Source organism: Epinephelus fuscoguttatus, linkage group LG21 (assembly GCF_011397635.1).
Source record: "Epinephelus fuscoguttatus linkage group LG21, E.fuscoguttatus.final_Chr_v1".
Lineage (NCBI taxonomy): Eukaryota > Metazoa > Chordata > Actinopteri > Perciformes > Serranidae > Epinephelus > Epinephelus fuscoguttatus.
Genome location: NC_064772.1, coordinates 9,144,898 through 9,171,374, shown reverse-complemented (window position 1 = coordinate 9,171,374; position 26,477 = coordinate 9,144,898). Strand labels below are relative to the sequence as shown.

At 42.9% G+C, this 26,477-nt stretch overlaps 1 protein-coding gene and 1 long non-coding RNA gene across 2 annotated transcripts in view; one reads left to right on the top strand and one right to left on the bottom strand.

The window, feature by feature from the left end:
* LOC125881506 (cadherin-20-like) overlaps window positions 1-26,477 on the top strand; it is a 712,657-nt gene that overhangs the window by 315,980 nt on the left and 370,200 nt on the right. The window lies entirely within an intron of this gene.
* Window positions 9,012-10,010, bottom strand: LOC125881511 (uncharacterized). The gene is made up of 3 exons (XR_007448240.1): window positions 9,927-10,010; window positions 9,280-9,435; window positions 9,012-9,172 (listed from the first exon to the last, which is right to left on the bottom strand). It is a non-coding gene; the product is annotated as an uncharacterized LOC125881511 (long non-coding RNA).

Genomic DNA, 26,477 nt, shown 5'->3' with positions numbered 1-26,477 from the left:
AGTTTGTGAATTTTGGGTCAGCACCCTGTGATTTTTCAAACGGCGAGTCGAGCACGTCAATTTGCTTTTAGGTTTCTACTATAGAAACAGCTTTTGTTTTACACAGGAAGCTAGAAAAAGATTAGTGGAATCTACCTTCTTGCCTGTTTTAGATTATGGTGACATGTTTTACAGACATTCTAAACAGACACTGCTACAATCTCTAGATTCTGTTTCATTCAGCGTTAAGATTTCTAACTCATGCAAGGTACTCTACACATCACTGCTTACTGTATTCAATGGTTGGCTGGCCTTCACTCTACATAAGAAGACATAAACACTGGTTGACCTTTGTTTATAAAGCAATAACTCATTTAGTCCCCCATATATATGCTTTTAACATCCAGTACAACTGATTACAATCTTAGGTCAAGCAGATACATACTGTATGATGTTACACAAACTAATTCAGAATTTGGTAAAACTGCTTTTAGTTTTAGTGCTCCAACTTCATGGAATGAATTGCACAAAGAGCTAATGTTGGAGTCTTTTATTTCACTTACTGAATTTAAGTCCTATCTAAACAAATCATGTCAGTCTGTATGTTCTTGTTTTTAAATTAATTTTGTTTTTATTTTTAGACAAGTGTTGTCTAGAAATGATTTTTTTTAAACTTATTTCCTTCTTGTAATTATTTTTAACACTGTGTTGTCTACCACTGTCTATTTATTACTTGTTATTTGTACACTGTCTAATTGTGCTGCCTCTTGTCCAGGGCTCACTTGAAAAAGAGATATCCTATCTCAACGTGACTGTTTTCACCTGGTTAAATAAAGGTTAAATTAAAAAAAAATCAAAAAATCATTCTCCTTGTGTTTTAAATGTGTTCAGTTTTATTGTAAAGCACTTTGTGACTGTGTTTTGAAAGGTGCTATATAAATAAAGTTTATTATTATAATTATCACTTGTGAAGCCTCAGTCTAACATTAGTGTGTTTTGTAGCCGTGTGCTGTGCCCGTCTTCCCACAAGACCGGGACTCCTGCAGAGTGTCTGTATACAGGCCAGAGAGACTGAGGCGGCCTGTTGCCCGCAGACAGTGTCCATGCTGCAGTGATGACCAGGTCAGACATTTGACTTTCATATTCTGGATAGGAGCAAATGTTTAAGTCTTACATTGTTCTGAATGTATTACCAGCATGTTTGGTCCGATAAATTAAACCAACCTCTCTGTTTACTATCTGTTTATCAGCATCAGCATAAACCTGACTGCCTCTGACCTTGAACTTTATCTATCGGAAAGAGCTCTTCTGGCTCCCACTTGTCTGAGCTCAAGGTAGAGTGGATCAGGCTGGTGTATAGCAGTATGAGATGTTTGGTGGCTCAGTGTGTAGCCACACATTTTCAGTTCATCTTATTTATGAATGCACTTTAGAAATGATTGAGCCTGTAGAGGTCATTGAGTGAAAACAAGATGTTACATATCAGTGTAACGGAACATCTTAGAATAATATCTGAGCTGGATACTCTTTGTGGTTTTCTCCAGGCCCCGATGGATTTCGAGATCCACTAGGAACTGATCAACTGCCTTTTCAGCTTTGAGCAGTTAGCTTACAGTGGTAGCTTTTAGCACTTCGCTTATTATACCCAGGACGGCTGCTGTGTTTTAGTTTTTTTTACTAAATCAACCCGGAATCTGTGTGTAACAGCAAAACTGTTTGATATGTAGAAAGCGCTGAAGGCCCCTTTACATCCCTGCTGATCCGTATATACAGAGACATACATATTGATCCAGCTGCTGTGTGATGACTGCAAATATTTGATAAACTGAAAAAGAAAATAAAAATCAGCTTAATACAAACAGTCGCAGTGAAGAGACACATAATGCTCAGTGGGGGTACAACATAGAGAATCTAAACATTTTCAAATGGTATCGATACAATGATGATATTTTCTGTCTGAGATATGTATGAATTAAAAGAGTTTGCAAGACTTCTCAAGGACAAAGATCCAAAGTTAAAGTTCACAATGGACTGTGCCTTTGATAGAGTCTATTTCCTGGACACGTGGGTTAAAAAAAAATCCAGTACACTGAGCACTGCTCTCTACAGAAAAGAAACAGTTTGAAATAGTTTACTCCTTGTAAATAGTTATCACCCCACATGCCTTAAACATGGTCTACCAAGGAGTCAGTTCCTCAGACTCATACATATTTGTCAAACCACAGAGGATTTCATTAATAAATCGGTAGATTTAGAACAGGTTTATGTAAGTGACTGTGTGGAAGAAGCCTGTCAGGGAGCCTTACAGGAACAAAGAAACAAACTGTTAAAAAAGAATTTCCCACAGAAAAAGAAGAAACACACCATCATGTTTAGTATTCCCTCAATTGTCAAAGACTGGGCTCTAATATTAAAGAACACTGGCACATGTTTTCATCAGACCCAACGGTGTCCATGAATTTAAAAGAACCACCACTCATTGATGTCCATCTAATCTGCCGAAGAGGACATAACCGTAGAGACAGCTTGGTACATGCTGATGCAAAATCAGAGAAAAACAAGAGCAATATAATGATAACCTGGAACAGGAAAAAAATATATATTTTGAATATTTTGAGTTTGAACTCATCCTGGGGACGGCTGCTATGTTCCAAATATTTTCACTAAATCAACCTGGAATCTGTGTGTAACAGCAAAACTACGTGATATGTAGAAATCTCTGAAGGCCACTTCCGTTTAGATCCCCACCAATCCTTTTTATCAATTTAAACAGATCTAATTTATGAAGTTACTGGTGCTGTGCCATGTGCGGAAAATGAGCACAGCACCTCTTTTTCAATGTGGAGACGCACATATTGATCCAGCTGCTGTGTGATGACTACAAACATTGAATAAACTTAAAAAAGAAAAGAAAAATCAACTAAAAACAAACAGTTGCAGTGCAACACATAATGCTCAAAGGTAAAATATACAGGATCTATTTGATCAGATAAATTTTGATGTAAATTTTAAAATGCAATAGAGCAAAGTGAGAGAGACAATACTCAATACACATTTTGGTAACTTTGAGATAAGTAAAAAAAAAAAAAAAAGGAATACTACCGTAAATGAAGCTGCAGTATTAAATAGTTGCCAACCCCCATAAGTAGGCCTGTTCATAAGACTGAAGCAAACCTCTAGCAGACAATATGAGTGAGGACTTAGGCTACATTTACACATAGTTTGATATGGAATTGATTTCAGGTGTTTTGCAGGCTGACTGGATAAAACTACAGATGAGGTGAAAATCAGTAACAAATGTGTCCATTTCAGCTACTGTGGGATTAAAGATAATACTTTAAATATAATTAAATTAAATAGTAGTACCTGTGGTGTAAAGAGACAGTTCCTGATCAAGTAGAATGGTTATACTGCATAGGTGATTAAGAAAACAAAATTATGTGACTATCATATAACCATGTTTAATGCATAAGTTCTTATAATACTGAGTGTGGTGTATCTATATGTGTTAAAATATTGATATACACGTCAAAGTATTCATAATATAAGCTATAAACATTGTATCCATATACTAAAGCACTTACGCACTCAAGTGTAACCTATTATGCTTTGTGAAATAATAATGCACACACACATTCAAATGTTTGTATTATCTAGTGCACATTAAAGGCTCATATTGCATACTAACACATAAGGGCACAAGGGGCTGCATAAAGAAAGTCCCTAAAATTCACATGTTTTTTAAAAATAAAGTGAAAGTGAATCCGGAGCTAAGGGTGGGACATTTGGGGAACTCCAGGCTCAAAGCGAAAGTATTACACCATTAAAAATGGGCCTGCTCATGATTGGACAAAAAGAAAAAGGTATCCACCAATAGAATTGGGTTAAAATGGGATGGATTGGCAAAAAGAGGTGGAGACACTGCCCAGTCTCCACCAGCATAAAAGCAGGTGCATTGAGAGGTGGTTTTCAGTCCAGCTCCGGGGCTTGACTCGATGAGTTGTATGTGTTGGGCTTGTGAACACATTAAACTCGATTGCATCGGACTCTGCCTGTCTCCAGTGTTTTCTTGAGTGCTGATTAGTTGATTCCAAGGTACCAGCCTGACATCTGAGGACAATTGAGAAGCATCGTTGAGGACAAGGTCGGGAGCCTACAGGCCCACTTCCAGGCACCGATTTTTTGCCTCTTCATACCCCACATTAGGCCAATGTAAAACCGTCTTTGATATAATACTTTTCTTTTATAGTGTTTAATACTTTCCCCATCTGTTACAGAGTAGCATCAAATGAGTAAAACAGTGGCCCCATGTGTTAGTGGTCAAAACGGGATATTACACCTTGCCGAAATCTATGCCAAGGGAAAGCTGCATCTCTTAACACTTTCCTTGCAATGTATTATTTATATGTTTCCAGCCACCACCAGCATTTCTGATCATATTCACTGATGTTTCAAGACCCACAGAATAATTTATGCCATGAATATGTAAACAATATATACATCAAAATAAAGAGGAGATCTTCTGTTTTTATACACACACAAAAAAAACCATTTCATTCTATTTGTTCCATTTCTTTTTTATCAGCACTTGAATCTGCGCATTTTTATTAAAAATAATCATTTCAGACAAAAAAATTGAGAAAACTGAATTTTTATCAAAGACAGTTCATTTCATGTACAAAAAAAATACATTTACAACACCACTGATTGATGTCCCTGAGCTGTCCCTGATCAGTGGTCTTAGATATGAGTGTCGTCCGGCGTTTTTTGAGTGCCCTCAGCAGGGTTCCTGAAACCAATCATGTGGAGAACATGTGCGCCAGCTTCTTCCCGTTTGGATCCCAACTCAGCAGGAGTTCCTTTGTGATGCTGCCATGCCCTGGGGAGGAACAGTTCTTCATTGTTGGGAGGTGTTTCATGTCTTCCAACAGAGTAATTAGTCGACAAAAGACCCAGTTAACCCGTGCGCCCTAGACTGTCAAACTGACCCAGCCCACAGAATGGCCTGACATCACCCCATCTGCCCTTGAAGACTGAAGCAATCTCAGACAGGGGGATGGAGCAAGAATGTCCCGTTTGTCCATCCAGAACAAGTGATGCCAACCATGCCCTATCTACAGACAATGCAAGAATCAACAGGCTCACTGCCTAGACCTGCACTGCCTGCCCTCCCCGTGGACCAAACGCCCAACAGGTCCCAACTGTCCCCCACCGGTCTGAGAAACCAGGTCCCACCTTTCGACCCACTTTTGGGGTCATGTTTGAGGAGGCAGATGCATATGCTTCATGCAAGAAATCATCCTCCATGATGGGGATTTTGCCTGTCTCATTAGCACTCCCCTCAGCATTAAGGACCTCATAGAGCGTGTCCTTGACTGTCTGCTGCAGTGTGGGTGGAGTTGAGGAAATCACCAGTAATCCCCTAAGCCGTTAGCCCTCCAATTCCTTCAGCTGACAGACTACAACGTGGTCAAAGAGCTCTATGCAAGAGTCTGCACTTTGACCTAATCTGCTCCCCTGTTTTCTCCATCCTGGGGGGAGCGGCCAGCAGCTCACAGAGGCAGGCAGATTGCACGTCACAACACTAAGGAGCTAGCTCGCTGACCTCCTCGACCGAGCACAGGCCAGAATTAAGGACCCGCAGACGGTGGCCGCCTGGAGCCGACCTTTCCAGCATGTCGGCAGCCATGTGTGCGTGTTGCTTGTGCAAGGAGACACAGATGGCCGAGCAGAACACCCTGGGACAGCATTTGCACTCAAAGCTGCCCCAAGCCATCAGTCCCCAACACTTGGGTAAGTGACAGGAAATCTGGTGGCGATTCGACTAGGTCCACCCACACTTATGGCACCCCCACAGCACAGACACCACCCAAACTCACAAGGTGACTCGCAAGCTCAGAGGCAGTGCTTGTCTGCGCATCACACTATCCACATGGTCCAAAATCAGGCAGCCAGACCACATACGATGAATCACCAGAACCCCCATGGCCATGTTGGGACAACAGCACAGATTGATTGATTGATTGATTGATTGAAACCACCACATCCCCAGAGTCCTCCCTAGGTGTCTGGCCAAGTGACCGACCAATGCCACCCCGCAGGGGCCACTGGCACTGGCACTGGAAGGACACAATAAAGTGGTTATAGGGAAACACCTTGCAGGATTCCACCTGATAGACCACAACCAGTGCTGCCCTTAGCCAGGGGACAAACATTTAATGCGCCAGGCCAGAGAGAGCAAAAGCGCCCACCTACCAATCTGTCATCCTCCTTAGCCTCAGACTGGCACCCGCACCCTTGTCTCTGGTCTGTGCCTTCATAATTCTCAACTAACAGGGAAATAGTAGCGACACCGACTAGCAACAGATTAGCAGGTTGTGGCGACAGGGCCTGACAAGATCCTGACACACCAAGCTGATGGTCCGCCATTGGTCAATGTCGTCAATGAGTGCCTGTCACCCTTGCGTTCCGCACCGTTGCCCCTCATTGGCCCCTGTCTTCTTGCTAGTTGAATTGACATCAGCAATGGCATTGACAACAGCAGAGCCTGTTTGTGAATGAAGTGACTCTGATTGTCAGTTCAGCTCAGCGCACTAGAAGAGGAAATGGAAGTGAGGAAAGTGAACCAACAGCTAAAGCTGAGAGGGGATGAGACCAAAACAAGCTTTATATATGAGGTGAGATTATTCTTCTTTAGCCATTGAGCTCTTTAGCAGAAATGTTTCATGACAGTTTGTGATATTGTTCACTGGCGCACATAAATATGCTTTGTTCAACATTGGATTGTGTTGCTAATGTGCTAACTGGCTAACTAGCGTGAAGACCAGTTTCCAGTTTCCCTTTTTGAATGACAAATACAGACAACCATGGTCTGCTGCTATGGAGAGCTATGTCCCTTCACACAGGAGCAGAACATATGTGCTGGTTTGCCACTGGCTGTTGTCTCTGTGGTGTGTCCATGTGCAACTTCTTGGCCAAGATACGGTGACGTCAGGCAACGCAGCAGGGGCCCTTCACCACTGCTAGTTCTCTGAAGTCAGTTGAGTGTGTCTGGGAGAGAACACAGTCATTTTAGGACAATCTGTCAGCTGGGTTGTCAGAAAAACTAATACAAGTTATTTAAAGCCCTTGAATAACAGTGCTGTCACTTGAGGATAGTCTTAATCAGGGTTTTTTTTAATTTTCAGCTACAATTTGAAGACAAGTTTTGCTGTTTTTCCTCCTAAATTGTGCACTTGTCTGCATGAACACGCTTGGTTCATTACTTATCATACTACCCTGAGGTGAAAATTGATTCTAGGGATCTTGTAGTGATCAATCTTTATCTATCAAGCTTTTCAAAGCTCTTGGGGACTGAAGGACAGCACCCCCAGAAACAAAGATTGTGTTCAAACAGGGGGGAGTGAAAAGGAAAGGGAGGACAAGCCAAACTGCAGGATCAACAAATAATATAGTACAATGAAGCATCAGAGCGGTGTGCTTTGTGTTAATAAAATAATGAGATGTGGCAGAGGCTCTACGAATATTGTCCACTAAGTGGCATTTATAGCCTGCCTGGCAGATGAGACTGTGTGAGTAAGCATCAAACGCAGGGGAAAAGGTCTGATTCACTCGATGTCCTCATTTAATTCTATTTTTTTGCAGTTTTGGCTTAGTGTGATTGCTAAATGATTCCTGGTGTAATTTAGTAATATTTGGTAAATAATGCCACCACAGACACCAGTATGGGCATATCACCATGCAGGGCACACGTTGCTCATTCAACAAATTACTGTGATATATACAAGAGTTGGTGCTAATGAGAGGGCAGCATGGATGCAAAAGACAGACCCAGCTTACAGCAGCTATACTCAAATCTAATTGTCCATGTGCTATTAATGCACATCCTGTGTTTACTGCGATTTTGTCTGTTTCTTCTCCAAAAGAAGTGTTGACTTTGAAATGGAAATTCAACGGAAATATTTTTTTTCTGTGCATTTTGGCTTTGCAGCTGGTGGCAGATAACACACCTGCTTTACAAAAGCAGCTCAAAGGTCATAATGGAAATAATTTAAGGTGTGTGAACAGGACTTTACCAAGACACCAACCAAGACACATTCTCCTTCGAACACAGGTACAACAGGAGACCATTTGAGATCTATTTGCTGTTTGATGTTATTAAGCAGGTATTTAGATGGTCTGTGGTAACTGGTAAATATCATACAGTATAGTAAACCATTTGAAAAACAATATAACAAGTTGCAAATAGTGGTAGACAGACACATGGCACATTCACACAAGTGAAGCTGTAGCGAAAGTTCAGTCAGGAAGACAATACTTTTCATGCTCAGGCTGTAAGTTTCTTTCGCACCTTGCCACTCACTCCTTGCACTCATGTATGGAGCTCACTCTCTATCTCGAGATCTGGGTCTGTCAACTGAGTCATCAGCTGATTCACAGTCAACCAGCAGCACAGTGACACACCTCCTCTGCCAGTCTATCATCTTACTGCTCCTCATTTTAATATCTTGTCTTTGGACTTTATTCATTTTGAATATAAGTCAAAAAGGATTTGATTGTTATTATTTACATTTTACACAATGTTCCAACTTTTTTGGAATTGGCGCTGTATTATGGAACTATAAAAACTCCCACTGAAAAATACATTAAAATACAACCAACAAAATCTTAAAGTCCAGTAGTATTTATTTTCTTTGATTTTCTTTTTGTAGTTCTCCCCAGACAGCAAGCCATACTCTGGCACAATACAGGACCATCTCTACAGCTGTGGTGTCGATGCTGACGAGATGACTTGGGTCTGTCCTGCTGTCCAGCGACTGTGAGGTGACAGTGGCAAGGAAAAACTACCTGCTAGAGGAAGAAACCTTGGGAGGAACCAGGCTCTCTGGGGGGGCCCCATCCTCCTAAGGGCGAGGGAACCGTCAGCTGCTCCTGGCCACGGGACATCTTCTTTGTTCATCCTCCAGTCGTCTTTCCTGGTCATCTGTTGTCCACCATCACGTTGAACAACTGCACCAAGAAAACAGACAAGTTTAGAAACTCACTTACCTTCCTTGTCCCGTGGCGGGTCTCCTGGCTCCATGATGGTCATCCTGTCTCTGTGTGGTGTATCCAGGTCCCTTAGTCCGACATCACGTCTTGACTGTGTCCAGGTCTCTTAGTCCGACATCACGTCGTCAGTTGGGTTACACTACTGAGAATGAAGACAACACACTTGATATAAACACTATGTTGGCACATTTAAAAATCTCTCTGTTCTTCAGGACTTGAGTTAAGGATGTGACAGTGTTGTCCTCTTACTTCTCCTGTAGAACAGGATGTTAGCACCCCTCTCCTGCTGCTCACAGACTAACTTGCCGGACGTCTCAAAGACCATTGAATCATTGTAGGTGAGCCAATGATCATCTGGTTCGTCTGGATTGTAGTCTGGGTGGATGCCTTCACTGATGTAGTGTCCTATTAAGAGAGAGATCTTGATTAATATCTTAAAACATAGTGGAGGTTATGAAGGTTAACTGATAACAAACAAAGGGGTATTTTTTAGAATCACGACAGCTTGGCGTATAACTCACCCATAAAGCATTATTATTTATTTCTTAACCATTCATAAAACCATTAGTTACAACTTAGAGAGTGGTATCAAAAAGACTCTGAATATGACATGATGTTTAAAACTTTTATGGTTTTACATAAAATATAAGAAGGTAGCAGAAAAGAGTTCCAAATAAAGCAGAGAGTGCTAATAACTAAATTTATCAATCAAAATAGTAAAAAATAACCATAAATTTCACACAGAAAAGGATAAAGTTCCACTAAAAACTACTCAGAATAAATAAAGTGAATAATTATTATTGGTTAATTCCATCAGGACTTGAAACGTTTCTATCTACAACATGACAGAGGACGACAGACGATCACATACAGCCTTCAGTGTGTGCTTCTCTTACCCATTTCTGTGGAGCCAAAATGGCTGATGGCACTGACCAAGCTGTAGCAGCCTCCATCCTGTGAAGGAATACAGTTCATAAGAGTTAGCTTCACACGTACACACACAAAACAACAGCACACACTGTCCACATGGTTACTTTCACATGAGCCTGATTTTTGTGTTTTCTTAACCTGTGTGGAGGAGACCAGCAGGTCTCTTATCAGCCTGACAAGGTCATCAACCTTCTCAAGCTCAAAGAAGGGAGAGTAGCGAAACCTCTCCAGCTGCAGGATGAGCACTCTGAGGGAGAAGGTATGAAAATATGAAAGGATTAATGTTGAGCCTAAAGACAAAGTGGAGCAACACATTCTCATCCTAACTCGTCAGATACTGACGCTTTGTCAGTGGACCTACACCTCAAAATATGACACCCTAGGTACCCCCCACCCCCCCCCACCCCCCCGGGGCCGGTTTGGATATTCAGGGACGACATGATAATCTATGCTCCTTACATGTGTCTTTTCAAATACACTTCTGTTTTCACAGGAAATGTGCAGTTTCTGCTCATTACGTGCATACGTTCTCTCTCAAAATAAACTTGCAACGTAGGTAAAAGACTTCATTTTTATGTTTACTTCCTTTCTATGTCAGGTTTAGGCAACTAAAGTTAGATGTAGACAAAAACCAGCATGGTTTTGTTTAAAATAGGTTCAGTCGTTACCAATGTTGTTATGTTACATACGTCACGTGACATACTTCAGTAGCGTAGCGTGCTACACATGCTAGCACATGTTATTATTAAAATAACTCCACTGATTTTGGTTTCACACTGGAAGTGAACAGTTGGCTCCCAGCTGAAAGTCCAGCGTCTGTTTGACCCATTCGCCTCCCCTCTTGCCTGCCCTACACAGACTTTTGTTTCCCTTTATACTACAGTTGTTGCAGGCAGTGTCACAAACTGCTGCTGCCCAGTGCGTGTCATACTGCCACAAAGGGTGCCTCTGTGCATCGGTGTCTGACGCTGAGATCAACTGACTCTCAGGGGTCCCTCAGGGTCAGTCGACCACAGTTTGGGAGCCACCCAGGTCAGGTGATCATTTATGTCAGATGTGATGTCACTTACTGTGGCACAGTGAGGAGGGATGATCTGCAGCTCGATGTGTTCCCTCCGCAGTCACACCTGAACTCCACCTCCGTCTCCTGCAGAGCAGCACAGAGAAACAGGATGTGTGTTATGAACACAACTACAACACGTCCACATGCTCAGACAGAGGCAGTGTGTATGTGTGTGTGTGTGTGTCTGTAGTGTTTGTTGCATGATGTTTTAGATAAGTCAGTGATCATGTGACCCACATGTCCTCCACAGAGCCTCCAGGGATGAGGTCTAGAGACAGGTTTGTAAATTCCTCCTGTTTCACTGACTGTGCGCCACAGCTGCACATTAAAGAGACAATACACATTAATATTGGCTGCAGTGGTCACAACACAATTTTGTTTCATAACAGGACAAGAGCAGGGCTTATTCAAGACCAGATCATTAAGGTGGCACCATTGAAAATTGACTGTGTGTGACCCTGAACTGTGCAGTCTCACCTTTTGCATGTCCTGGTGTTCTCCATTGTGATCACTAGGTGATCGTCTACAGGGCAGGTATAATGTGTGCCCATGAAAGCTGCTGTCTCCTGCAGCAGAGGGGCCAGACCTCTCATCTGTTCCAGGACTGCAGTCAGGAACTCATGAGGGTCCTGAATACACAGAGAAGAGTTTAAACACAGAGCCCAGACAGTCAGGAGGTGAAACAACAGAATGTAAAGCCAGCTGACTCACCTTTTGCAGAGTGTCCCAGAACACAGGCACCTGGGCAGAGACCACATCCTTAAATGACTCCAGGAGCGGGATTTTAACTTGAGCGTATATGGACGAATGAACGTCCCTGACATCCATCAAGCTTCTGCAGAAGGCGAGACGAAAAAAAAAGAGACATTTTTGCATGTGTTTCATTTTGGTACTCAGGTTTGTGGAAAAACTTGAGAATGACGTAAGTGTGAATGTGTGTGTGTAGCTGCTGTGCCTCATCAGTTGAGCCTCAGGTACTGAGCTCCAGACCTGCTCCATGCAACTGATGCCCCCAATGAAGTCCTCTAACATTAGGAGACTCTGCAGGCTTGTGTTCATATAGCAGGTCTGCCCAATGTTTGGAAATCTGACACAGAAACACAGCAAGTCAAAACACACGTTAGTATTAATTCTTCACTGACCAATCACAAACAGGTATTTCAGTTTGATTTGATGGATTCAGCTCTCGTTACAGCTTTGAGTCATGTGCAGCTGTACTCACCGGAAGTACACCTTTAGTTCTTCACATAGCAATTTTTCAATTCCTTCAATCTAGAAATGATGAATTTCGCTTATTGCTCCTTTAATTGTGCCTGGTCAGGCCAGAGAGTGACTGGTAGGAAAATTCATTTGTGCCTCCTCCTGACAGTGTGGGAAGTTTGGTAGCATAGTGAATACATGCCCTTTTGTCACTAAGTGGACAATGGATAGATTCAAGGAAACACAATTCGAGGAAAAGTGAATCAACTCTGGTTTGGCTGACAGCAAACCTTGCTGCACCTCTTTTCTACCCCCACAGAGCAGGTTCATAAAACATTTATATCACATTCCCCAGAGGGTCAGCACTGTCAGGATGGTTTGGAATTGGCCAACAGCACAGATTTGCATGTAAATGTGCCAAAGTTGACACAACTACACAAAATGAATTGATTTTGGTCTGAAATTTTGACTTAGCTGTTACCGTCTGGGATTATTTCCTCTCTATTATCATAGGAATATTTTGGCCATGTACAGATCCAAGTAAATGATTTTTTATTAAGGAACATTTGGCACATAAACATTTTCTTTTTGTACAACATTGTTCTTTGTCCTGGAAGGCTAATATACCAAGGGGCATTACGTCATTAATTAGCCCTTGCAGCAGGCAGGTGGCAAGCAGCCAAGAGAAAAACGATGAGGATAACATTATTACTCTGAAATAAATCAGTGTGGAAATATTATCAATTTCGGAGAAATAGGGTTATCAGACAAAGCACTTGGTGTATGTTAACAATGCAGTTCTAAGATCAAACATGCTTTCTGGGCTTTATGGGCTTTTTTACCCATAATGCACTGTGATCTATTATGACATTAAGTGCACAATCTTTGGATTCAGGTAAAGAAATGTAAGTGCACTCTCCCCAATAGCTCTCTTCCTGCTCTTCTCTTTTCATTAACCAGTCCTTTTGGAGTGGTTTGGATTTCTTATGTTATCTCCAAACTAGAGATTACATCCACATGAGTATATCACATTTTGAGTCAGTTCAAACGCAAACAAGCCAGACAGCAGGCAGGAGACTGATGTATGTGTTTGTGCGGTCATCTTTCTGCTGTTAGCTCTCCTGCTACCTGTGGCATACCCCCTTTGCAACCCCCTTTGCATACCCCCTTTTTGCAACCATCTCATTTCTTCGTTGGTAGTCACACAACAACATTAAACTGAAGTTTCTTTGGTAAAGCACCATTTTCCCAATCTCTTCCTTTTATTCTTATTCTTTTGAGTTTTCTTCATTGTGAAGCCGCCAAAGTGGAGAGTGTGATTGTAGAAGGGGGTGCTTCTTGTTTCAGCAGGTGCTTCTCAATGAAAAACATTGATGACTGCGCATGAACCTACATCCTGGCCGGCCTAACGACGTTTGCAGGAGTCATACACCACAGCAAGGTTAGCTAACTGCAGTCGCCTGGTGGAGGTGTCTGGGGATCCGCATCACCAATCTCGTGGGAGGCAGGACTTTTGCAATCCAGACGCTCCGGCTAGCGGCGAGGCTAACTGGCTATGGACGCTGGTTGGAAGAGTCAAGGGATCTGTACTGCTAGCTGCTGGCAGCCTTGGCTTTTGCCATCAAGACGATCTGGCCAGAAGCGAGGTTGGCTGGCCACAGACGCCGTGATCCACATTATAAATTGAGGTGTTTTACCATCCAGAGGCTACAGCCAACCAACAGCAGCTAATCTATAGGCCTACCCAGTTGCTTAGCAATGAAAATGCAACCAATAAAGCAGTCAGAGGAAGACACTGTGTCCCTTATAGTGGTGTCTGATCTTAGATCAACCAGACATTTCACAAAGACTTGATTACATAGTAAAAACATTGTTTCAAAGATTTTGTTCAGATGGTTTTGAATTCAAGAAATAAACAACTAGATGATCTGACAAGAGAAGTGCAGTACTGATCTCTCTTAACTTCAGGATATGTATCTACCACAGGGAAATGTTTTCAGCGGAAAACAGTGTTGTAGCCAAATCTGGTACAACTGAAGTAAATGGTGACCAGTTTAAGTGGTCTGTAAGCAGTGACATTCAAATTTGACCAGAAAAGACACCATTTACACTGTGTTGTTAACCGAAATGTCAACTGAAGCCTCTCAGACCAAAGCTGCATGCATGTTCGGGAGCACACACCTGAAGTGGGTGCATAAGTGACTGCATGACACAAGATCAATGACATCTCGTGATGTCATCTCCCTATATTTACATGCTACCAGGAAGTGACTCATACAACAGTGAGAGATCTGTGTGGATATAGTGACTTATTTCACATACAGCTGACTTTGCAAACTTTAAAAAAGAAGCCATATTTGTTTTGAGCCGGAATATACTGACGAGGAACTCAGACAGATGGACAGGTAGCCACGGACTACAGGGAGAGAGCAATGGAAACATGGTGGTGTTGTTGTACAAACTGCAAATCAGTGTGGTGTTTGTGTAAAAATCTGAAAATCTATTAATAAAATATTTTTAAAAAAGAAATGTAGTTGGAGATAAGCAAATAATATTCATGCATCTAGCTTGAGGAAAGTTGCCTTAATTGGTCTTTTATTTCACGTTTCTGTTATTATTTTATGTGATAAAGCCTGCTTGAAAGTCAGATGTTTCCACTTTTAATCCTCAGCTCCCTCAATACTCCTCCCTCTCACTCTGCGGGTGGGTCCTTATGTGACGCATCCTCTGCAGCTGTGTATTACAAAGTGGTGAAAGAAAGTCAATGAGGGTATAATAAATAATTGTTGGCTTTGGCCATGACTGAACAGCAAAAAAAATAAAGGACATTTTAAAGAGGACTGACTGAATAGTAAATAATTGTGGGGAACTGAAGCTCTGTCCAGGCATTGATCAGCTCAATCTAACTCATGAAAACGCTCAAGCATATCCCCATCTCTCATAAATCTTTAGACTGAATCTGAACATTTTGTAATTTGGGTTTAGTCAGTCAGGAAGGAGTGACATCTTCTGCTGCCACTGCTTACTCTCCATCAACCCCTCAAGCTGAGTTGTCATGGAAACCTGATGTGAGGATCCAGTCAAGGTTTCAAGATGATAGTGAATGATACCCTTGTCACCAGGTATCCATCATCAGGGGATATGGGGAGATTTTGATGAGTTTCTAAAAAAGGCTCTGATCAGTTTTCTCACAGGAAACCACAGGCTCTGACATATAAGCCCTAACAGAAAGCACAGTGCATGGGGAGCTTGCTGTCTCATGATCACTCACTTCTTAGAGTGAACAGTTCAATTCCAGTAAAAGTGCATGTTTGAATCAGGAAGAGAGGAAATCGCTTGTGTTGGTATATGTGCACTTTTTCTAGGATGATGAAAAGGTGAAACCTTCTCTTTTAAAATGATCAATACGACAAACTGTACAAACCATCCATATCTTTTCTAGCCCCCATGAAACCTTATCTGAATTTTGGGCACAACTTCTGGCGGTAGGTTGGGACAGCCAATTACCAATGGTAACAATAAGCTAACAGTACACTAATCCTCTTTCATAGAGTTTTTGGGAAATAAGAGTGAAACACACCACCTGTTACATGTCAGACGGGAAAACATGATCATACTTCTGCCATCTCTGACAGCCATTTCAATCAGACTTCCTGATTAAATGAAGGTTAAATAAAAAAGAATAAAAAGTGATTAGCTTGCCTTGGTTTTATTATTTCTTATGTGAAAACGTATTTTAGAGTAGAACGTGCACAAAGATACTGGTCAAATAATATTGACAGTATTGACCAGTAGAGGACCGTGCATTTTCTACTCGTACTCGTCGTCCTCCGCTTATCCAGGTCCGGGTCGCGGGGGCAGCAGCCTCAGCAAAGAAGCCCAGACAGTCCTCTCCCCAGCCACTTCCGTCAGCTCTTCCGCGGGAACCCCGAGACATTCCCAGGCCAGCCAGGTGATGTAGTCCCTCCAGCGTGTTCAGGGGTAGCCCCGAGGTCTCCTCCCGGTTGGACACGCCCAAAACACCTCCCAAGGGAGGCGTCCGGAAGGCATCCTTACCAGATGCCCGAACCACCTCAACTGGCTCCTCTCGATGTGGAGGAGCAGCGGCTCTACTCCGAGTCCCTCCCGGATGTCTGAGCTCCTCACCCTATCCCTAAGGCTGAGCCCAGCCACCCTGCGGAGGAAACTCATTTCGGCCGCTTGCACTCGCGATCTCATTCTTTCGGTCACTACCCAGAGCTCGTGACCATAGGTGAGGGTTGGAACGTAGATCGACTGGTAAATCGAGAGCTTCGCTTTCTGGCTCCCTCTTCACCAAAATGGACCGGTTAAGCGCCTGCATCACTGCTGACGCCACCCCAATCCGCCTGTCAATCTCCCGCTCCATCCTACCCTCACTCGTGAACAAGATCCCGAGATACTTAAACTCCTCCACCTGAGGAAGGACCTCCCTCCCGACCCGGAGTGGGCAATCCACCCTTTTCCGGCTGAGGACCATGGCCTCAGACTTGGAGGTGCTGATTCTCATCCCAGCCGCTTCACACTCGGCTGCGAACCGTCCCAGCGAGAGCTGGAGGTCACTGTTCGATGAAGCTAGGAGGACCACGTCATTCGCAAAAAGCAGGGACGAGATCTCATCCACCCCCAGGGCTCCACCGCCTCGGAGTTGTTTCACTACCTCAGCAACTTCTGCCCCAGAAATTGGACGACCTGCCCCCAAGACCCCCGTCTCTGTTTCCTCACTGGAATACGTGTTGGTGGGATTGAGGAGCTCCTCAAAGTATTCCTTCCACCACCCGACAATGTCCCCAGTTGACGTCAGCAGCTCCACGCCCCCACTGTAAACAGTGTGAGCAAGTTGCCGCCTTCCCCCCCGAGGCGCTGGACGGTTTGCCAGAACCTCTTTGGAGCCGATCGACAGTCTTCTTCCATGGCCTCACCGAACTCCTCCCACGCCCAAGTTTTTGCCTCCAGGACTGCCGCCGGTGCACTCCACTTGGCCCACCGGTACCCATCAGCTGCTTCCGGAGACCCACAGACCAACCATGCCCTGTAGGCCTCCTTCTTCAGCCTGACGGCTCCCCTCACCTCTAGTGTCCACCAGCGGGTTCGGGGATCACCACCGTGACTGGCCCCAGCGGCCTTGCGGCCACAGCTCGCAACCGCCGCCTCGACAATGGCAGAGTGGAACAAGGCCCATTTGGACTCAATGTCCCCCTCTGCCCTCGGGACACGGTCAAAGCTCTCCCGGAGGTGGGAGTTGAAGATCATCTGGACAGGTTCTTCCGCCATGCGTTCCCACCAGACCCTCACTGTTCGTTTGGGCCTGCCAGGTCTGCGCGGCGTCTTCCCCCACCATCTGATCCAACTCACCACCAGGTGGTGATCAGTTGATAGCTGTGCTCCTCTCTTCACCCGAGTGTCCAGAACATATGGCCGCAGGTCAAATGATACGACTACAAAGTCGATCATTGACCTGCGACCTAGGCTGTCCTGGTGCCACGTGCACCAATGGACATCCTTATGTTTGAACATGGTGTTAGTTATGGCCAAACTGCGACCCGCACAGAAGTCCAATAACTGAACACCACTCGGGTTCAGATCGGGCAGTCCCGCTATCATTGCCCACGTGAGCGTTGAAGTCCCCCAGCAGAACAATGGAGTCCCCGGTTGGGGCACTGTCCAGCACCCGTCCCAGGGACTCCAAAAAGGGCGGGTACTCTGAACTGTTGTTCGGTGCATAAGCACAGACAACAGTCAGGACCCGCCTCGACCCGAAGGCGCAGGGAAGCAACTCTTTCGTCTACCGGGGTAAACCCCAACGTACAGGCAGAGAGTCTGGGGGCTATCAGAAAGCCCACCCCGGCCCTCCGCCTCTCACCTGGAGCAACTCCAGCGAAGGAGAGAGTCCAACCCCTCTCAAGGACTAGGGTTCCAGACCCGGAACTATGTGTTGAGGTGAGGCCGACTATATCTAGCCGGTAGCGCTCAACCTCCTCCACAAGCTCCGGCTCCTTCCCCGCCAGAGAGGTGACATTCTATGTCCCAAGAGCCAACTTCTGTAACCGAGGATTGGACCGCCAAGGCCCCCGCCTTGGTCTGCTGCCCAATCCACATTGCACCGAACCCTTCTGGATCCCTCTTGCGGGTGGTGGGCCTGCAGGGGGACGAGCCCATGTAGCCGGTTCGGGCTGGGCCCGGCCGGACCCCATGGGCGAAGGCCCGACCACCAGGCGCTCGCCCACGGGCCCCAACCCCAGGCCTGGCTCCAGGGCGGGGCCCCGGTAACCCTCCCGGCCAGGTACACGTGTCCTTGTTTGTATCCATCATGAAGGGTCTCTTGAACTGTTCTTTGTCTGACCCTTCGCCCAGAACCAATCTGCCATGGGAAACCCTACCAGGGGCAAAATGCCCCCGACAGCATAGCTCCTAGGGTCATTAGGGCACTCAAACTCCTCCACCACGATAAGGTGACGGTTCTCGGAGGACCGTGCATTTTATTTTTCAAAATGAGACAGTCTGGTATAGGACACAGTACAGGTGGCAAGTGTTGCACATTTGAATAAAGACTCAGTGTGAGCTATAGTTCTCTTCCTTTACTTGGCTTCCTGCAAAATACACAGACACTGAAGTACATTGTTACACGTTTCTGTCCAGCTTGTATGCATGCAACAGCATGTGCCCTGTTTTTGTTTTTACTTATGACAATTTAACAAAAATAGCTTCCAACCAATAAAACAAAAACATATATTACACAAAATATTACTTACCTTTCATTACCATATTCACAGTCGGGTACAAGCAGTCCAAAAGCACACCATCTATACGGCCTGGCAAAAGTTAGCTTAACGGCTTCTTCTAATTGGATAACAAGTTACACCAAAACACACACAGCGGGAATAAACCACCAACTTTCCCACCATCTCCATAACCCCCTAACATTGCACACAAATGTTCACTAGCCTACCTATGTTATATCTGCTTACCTGCAAATTCTTTGCACTAATCAGTTGCGGCACTTTAATTTTGTTGCACTATGTGTAATGACAATAAAGCCATTCTATTCTATTCTACACAGACATTGTTACACATTTCTCTCCAGCCTTGCTTTAAAGCACTACAGCATAATGCATGTGCCCTGTCTCTGTTTAATTCTGACAGAAGCCACTAGACTCCCTCTTATGGCCAAAAGTTGCAACAACAAGTACTATGCCTAAATGCAGGAAGCTGGAGCATATTTTGTTAACTACATCAAAACATTAAACTATACATTCTTCAGTAAACAAGACACGATAATCTCTGAACTACGTATTTACATAAGCCATGAAAATTAAATGCATATGATAAAATGACATGAATACCAAATGAATAAACAATATATAGAGGGTGACTTCTTTTGCTTCTTCAGATGAACTTCTTATCCCTACACGACCTATTTCTCCCTGTCGGTTAGCGATGGAAACTGTACTGTACTGTCCCTTACAGCGATTTCCTTTTGTTCTGTTCAACACTGTTGAAGCCACAAATTAAGCTTAGTCTGGTTATTGGTAACGTCACAGATATGGACAGCCCAACAGGTACCAGAATAATGCAGGGACATTTTGAAAAATGTTAATTTCATTGAGCTCACCTGTGTGTCTTATAAAATGTTTGGTAGCTCAGTGTCTTGTAATACCCTGATGAAGACAGTCTAGTCGAAACGTTGGTACTTGAGTAAAAGAAAACTTTTTTGCATAGAGTCTTAGAGTGTGCGGCTGGGCACCTGACATCTTCTTTTTTCAAATTCGGATATTTTCGTCAATGGTTAGCACCTCTCCAACACTGGTGTGCACTCCTCCGCTCTCTTCACCCGAAAAATGTTAATTTAACATTAGTAAAATATCTGTAAAAAATCAAAGCAGTATTTGCTAAAGTAGTTTTAAAACTTGCTGCCATTGTTAGTCACCAAGATTAGCCACTGGGATTAACCATAAAAAGTCAATGCGGCTAACTAGCGCACTGCTACTTCTGCTATCTCACTGGAAGTTGCACCTATAATCATTTTTACAGTAGCACCCTCAGGAATAAGTTAGATAGTGGTAAAGTAACTAGGGTTGGTTGCACCTTACATTAAGGAACTACACAAGAGTTTCATGACCCAAGGTCACCAACATAACAAGACTGTAAAGCTGTGTTAAGCGCAACTCGGCATGATGACGTTCAATAGTCTCAGTTAGCCACTTGTTAGAAACTGCCTTTTAGACACATAGAAGCTTCAAAGTTCACAAGTGGGGTATTTACTGACGTATTTTATGCTGTAGAACAAAACATGAAAGTCTCTTAAGCTTGTGTTAATCACAGATCTTATTTCAGGCATCTAACCAAAAACCCATTCAAGAAAACTCACTGGCTTCGAGACAAGGGAACCGTGAGTGGTAAAATGCCAACTTATTCCTGGGTTTCAGGACTCATTCTTGGTGCACTCTATTTTTCCAGATTTGTTTTTTTTTTCTGGAGGTAATACTGGACTCTTACCTCAACTGACTGGCATTTATTCTAAATAAACAAAATTTTAATAGACATCATTTTGTCTAGTAAAGGCTATTATTCTTTATTTTCTGTTTTTCTTAATGTTGTTAATTACCCATTACAAAATGCAGTTCGGGATGGGTAGTGTGAGAGAAAACATAATGGCAGCTGAGCTACATGGCACCAAAATCTTGTCCTACAGCAGCATCTGCTGGTTTAACTGAGAACTGGTCTCACTGCATTTTTACTGCAAAGCTGCATCGTTATAATACAGTACAGTGCCCATGTTGCAGGTTGTAACATGTAAATGTATACACCATAGTCTAGTGTGTATATATTTTGTTGGTCGACCTCAACTTTAACTTGATGCACAGTCTATCTTTGTTTGAGTGATGTTCACCCTTGGTCCATGAAATCCCTTATCTTTCTATTAAGGGATTCTGATTACAGAGAATTATTAAATTGGAAAATATAACTTTTTCCTCTGTGGGTAACAGCATGCTTAATGAACCGAGCCTAAGTCTTTGTTTGACTTGTCTGTTCTGAGCAGTTTGCGCATTTGAAATGTCCCTGCGTTAACAGATGTTTCAACACTGATTAGCAGCATTGTGTAATCAGGCAGTCACTCAGAACAGCTCTCCACTCCACACTGTGGGCACTCAGAGTTTAGAGCTGTTTAACTTAATGGTGCTGGAAGATGGAGCGAAAAAAGGAGATTTTTCTCTCATGGAAATCAGTGTTGAAGCTTTGAGAAATTATATGCAAATATGCTTTCACATCTCTTATACATGGCATCAATTGGCTCCAGCTTAAACACAAATATAGCAACTTGTGTACAAATATGGACTGACCAAAGCAAAGGTTTTATGAAAGCAAAGACAGGAATGTCCTCACTTCATGCCTTTTATTTTATTTTATCCCCATAAAATCACTGGCTTAGTCTGTACATAATACCCAGAAGGGCAGATTTCGCACTCCACATGCAGACAATCTTTAGGAAATGAAAGTGGGAAATGTCACAGCATTCAAATAAGTTCATTAAGCTGTCTTATTGGTTTTAGAAAATAAACTGAGAAGTCAGTGTTAATGGAAATGTTTCTCTGTTTAGTGTCAAAATTAAAAAGTTAATGTTCTGATGAGTTGAAATTTGGTGCTGATTTCTCCTGTTTTCCAGCTGAAGCATTAAACAGTCTGCATGTTACAGTGGATGGGTTTGCTGTTTGTTCGTCCTATTTTTGGAATCATCAGCAAGGTGAAAGTTTACAGAGAGTAATAAAGTGAACTGTGTGGATGTGTGTGCATAAATAGATAACAGTACAGCACAGAGTTGGTGTTGAAGAGAAGGTGATGATGAGAGCTGCTGGGCCTTTTGGAGGACTACTCAGTCTAATTTAACCAGATGGCTCTGATGTGACACATGTACAGCTAATGCTGGACTGAAAACTGACTTTTAAAAAAGTGAATTGCACGAAACAGGCAGAGTTAAACAAAACTACCAAACAAACCAGGTCAGCTCATAAAAGGTAGACAAGACACAGTTGCTGATGAAAACTCTGAGGGACCGACAATAACTGCAAGGAAAAATGTTCCTTTAAATGCACAGAAAGCTGATTTGCATATGAGAAGGTTCATCTGCACAGACAGAAAACCATGCTTACGAGTTCCCTAGGTAGTTTACATGTACAAAATATTCCTGTTTTTGGCCTTAATTTGAAAATGACAATATTACTACTAAGCTGTTTACATGGTCAATGAAAGTGTATATACCTCTAATATTCCTGATTACATGCAGCTGTGCATATTCCAATTAACACACCCTAATGTCCTTTATCACATCAAAATATGACTTGGAACGGCTGGATCCGCTTGTCATTTAGCTTCTTTGCAACAAAATAGATTTTTTTAAGTTTCCTACTAGTGACAGAGTTGGTGGACCGTGTGAAGACAGCGTCTCTTTTTCATTCCCTCAATCACCTTCTTGAAAAGGTTGGTGCTTTTGCTTTGCGCATATACAGAAACCTGTTGATGTCCAAGTCTTTCGTAACGTTGAAATGTAGGTGTTTTTCCTTCTGACCAGAAATGTTGACTTTTCTGGAGCATCTCTACACCAGCTTTGCAAACTGTTGGCGAGTTGGTTTGCATACAGTCTATCCATGACAACGCACAGAGCTGACTGTAAACACACAAAGGACATGCAATTCAAACCTGCTTAAAGACTCCAGTTTAGATGCGTTTTTCAAATGTCCTGTATACATGTCCAAAGAATGCTATTAAAACCCAAATAATACCGGCATATCCCACGTGTCTTAATTGGGAATCTCTACACAAAATATGCTGTTTATTTGACCCACATCAAATTCACAATACTGTCATATTCTGAATAATCGTGGAATATCTGTGTGCAGATAAATGTAGTCAATGACTGCAGGGAAAAATCCTCCTTTAAATGCACACAAAGCTGATTTGCAAAGGAGGGACTGCAAGACACATTTGAAAAAATCAGGTTCACCTGCACATACAGAAAACTATGTAGAATAACTGTTACCAGATAGTGGCTACGGTTACATGATGGCTTCTCATTCGGAATGAAATAAATCTGAATGAAATCATTCGGAATTAAAGTTTTTCCAGGTATTTTACATGGGAAAGATTCATTGTGAATGAGGGTTTACACGGGAGATCAGTTTAATTGCCTGTATTCAGGTCTGCGCAAGGTTTGGGGCAGGGAAGGTTTCTGATTGGATAGGGGGCGGGGCGGATGTTACGTGTAACGGAAGAAAACACTGTAGTCCTCGCTCCGGATAACAAAATGCTTGACGACGCCGTTCTTTGTGCCTTTTTTGGGCGTGTTTTACTTATATTCTTAAAGCAGCAGTACGACAACAACCTTGTTCTGCTAATGCTTCATCTGTTGAGCAGGAGAAGGGAGGTAGAAGGTCGAAGAAGGGAGATAGAAGACCGTGCTGTGGCAAATGGAAATTGGTGAGTGCAACTAGTCCGACTGCTCTATCTCAGCCTGTTGCTATGTGCGCTATATACGTCATCGCGCCAGAAGGGCAAGGAAACGAGCATGCGCAGAAAGACCGAATGCACACAAAATTCTTTCATTCGGAATGACAAATGGATTCAACCACCCCCTTTAATCGGATTTAATTTTCAATCAGAATGACAATTTTTCAATCGGAATGATTTTACATGACCACTTTTAATCGGAATGGCCGTTCATTCCGAATGAAAGTGGAATTAAACCGTCCATGTAAACGTACTGAGTGTTGCTCTCACATACACAAAGAATGTATTAGCACTTTTTATTTTTGCCATTGAATAAATAAAGGTTTTCTTATTTTGTATGTGGACACATTTATATTAACTCTACTTAAATGACTTTAATTAAACTTTTTAAATAAGCAGGGAAGGAACTGAAACATGGAAATAAAAAGGAGTTTAGATCCCCTGCAGGCTAGATACAAACTGTAAAACAGTTTAAGCTCTTTCAACTATTCAATTCAAATGAATTCAATTCAATTTTATTTATAAGCCCAATATCACAAATCACAGTTTGCCTCACAGGGCTTTACAGCATACGACGTCCCTCTGTCCTTAGGACCCTCACAGCAGATAAGGGAAATCTCCCCAAAAAAAACCCCTTAATGGGGAAAAAGTGATAAATAAAACCTCAGGAAGAGCAACTGAGGAGGGATCCCTCTTCCAGGAAGGACAGGCGTGCAATAGATGTCATACAGAACAGATCAGCATAACAAATGTACACTGATGATCCAAATGACAAAATGATATATTAACAAAGATAGAGATGCTTGGCAAACGGTAACGATAACAGCATTTTGGTAGTATATGTGTTATATGTATATATTACTATATAATAGTATATGTATGTGACTACAACATATAATCATATGTATATAATAACAGTAGAAGTATAAATAACAATAACAGCAGGTGTAGTCGGCACCAGGCAGGACCACGGCAACAGCTGAACCACAACCCATGATCCAGGCTTAGCTGTGATTTGCAGGAACCTGCAAAAAAGTGGAGCACAAAGGCTCTGGAGAAGAAACCGAGTTGGTGACATGCAGTAATAGGACATGAATGTTAGCAAATGAAGAAGAACCAACTTTTCAGAATCTGAGTGATGGAGAAGAAGAGAAGGGGCTCGGTTTATCATAGTTGGTTCCCCGGCAGACCAGTGGCTGTATTCACAAAGCTTCCTAGTACACAGAGTTGCTACCTGAGCCAGCTCTAACTATAAGCTTTATCAAAAAGAGAGGTTTTAAGTCTAGTCTTAAATGTAGAGATGGTGTCTGCCTCCCGGACTGTAACAGGAAGATGGTTCCACCAAAGGGGAGCCTGATAGCTGAAGGCTCTGGCTCTTGTTCTACTATTGGAGACTTTAGGGACCACGAGTAACCCTGCATTCTCCGACCGCAGAGTTCTGGTGGGATAATATGGCACTATGAGCTCTCTAAGATATGACGGAGCTTGACCATTTAGAGCTTTATAAGTTAGCAGTAGGATTTTAAATTCAATTCTGGATTTTACAGGCAGCCAGTGCAGAGAAGCTAAAACAGGAGAAATATGATCTCGTTTCTTAGTTCCTGTTCGTACACTTAATGCTGCATTCTGAATTAGCTGGAGAGTTTTTAAAGACTTATTAGAGCTACCTGATAATAGCACAACTCATGGTTCGGTTCAAACCTTGGTTTTCAAAAACTACTAAAGAAACATTTCAAAAAATTCCTGAAAAAATGTCTGGATTTTATTAATTATTAAACAAATGTTCATTCATTCATTCATCTTCTAACCGCTTCATCCTGTGGAGGGTCGCGGGGGGCTGGAGCCTATCCCAGCTGACATCAGGCGAGAGGCTGGGCACACCCTGGACAGGTCGCCAGACTATCGCAGGGCTGACACATAGAGACAAACAACCATTCACGCTCACATTCACACCTACGGACAATTTAGAGTTATCAATTAACCTAGTCCCCAATCTGCATGTCTTTGGACTGTGGGAGGAAGCCGGAGTGCCCGGAGAGAACCCACGCTGACACGGGGAGAACATGCAAACTCCGCACAGAAGGGCTCCCAGGCCCGGGATCGAACCGGCAACCCTCTTGCTGTGAGGCGAGAGTGCTAATCACCACACCACCGTGCCGCCCTTAAACAAATGTTGCATTGCAATAAAGAACATGAACATTACTTAAGTTATATCAACTTACAGTTCACAATAAATAAAAAAAAACACGTTAATCTCGTAACAGTCTACATTATCTAAATAAATAAAATAACTGAAAAAAACTTCTTACAGTCAAGGTTTGGTTCAAAACCTTTACACCCCTTTCTCCACTGGCAATTTGTGTGTGGGAGGGAGATGCACTTGAGGCTGCATCACTTGGTGCTGAGGTGGCTGCAGTTACGTTAGGCCCAGGATTTGCAGAGGTGTGAGAAATACTTCAGAAGTGCATCTAAAAAGAGGAGATGTGTATATTTGACAAACTGGGCTTTTACAATATATTAATCAAATAGTTGTTGATTGTGAAACCATCATGGCATAACCATAATAGCACCTAACATTACAGCCTGCCTTGATCTAATGACATTATAAACACAGCAAACAGCCAAAATATGAAAAATGCAACTGTAACATCACAAATTGCACAAATCTGAAAAATGGAAAACATAAATATACAGTATATGAATATATGCCTAGTTGGTAAACAGTGAGTGGTTT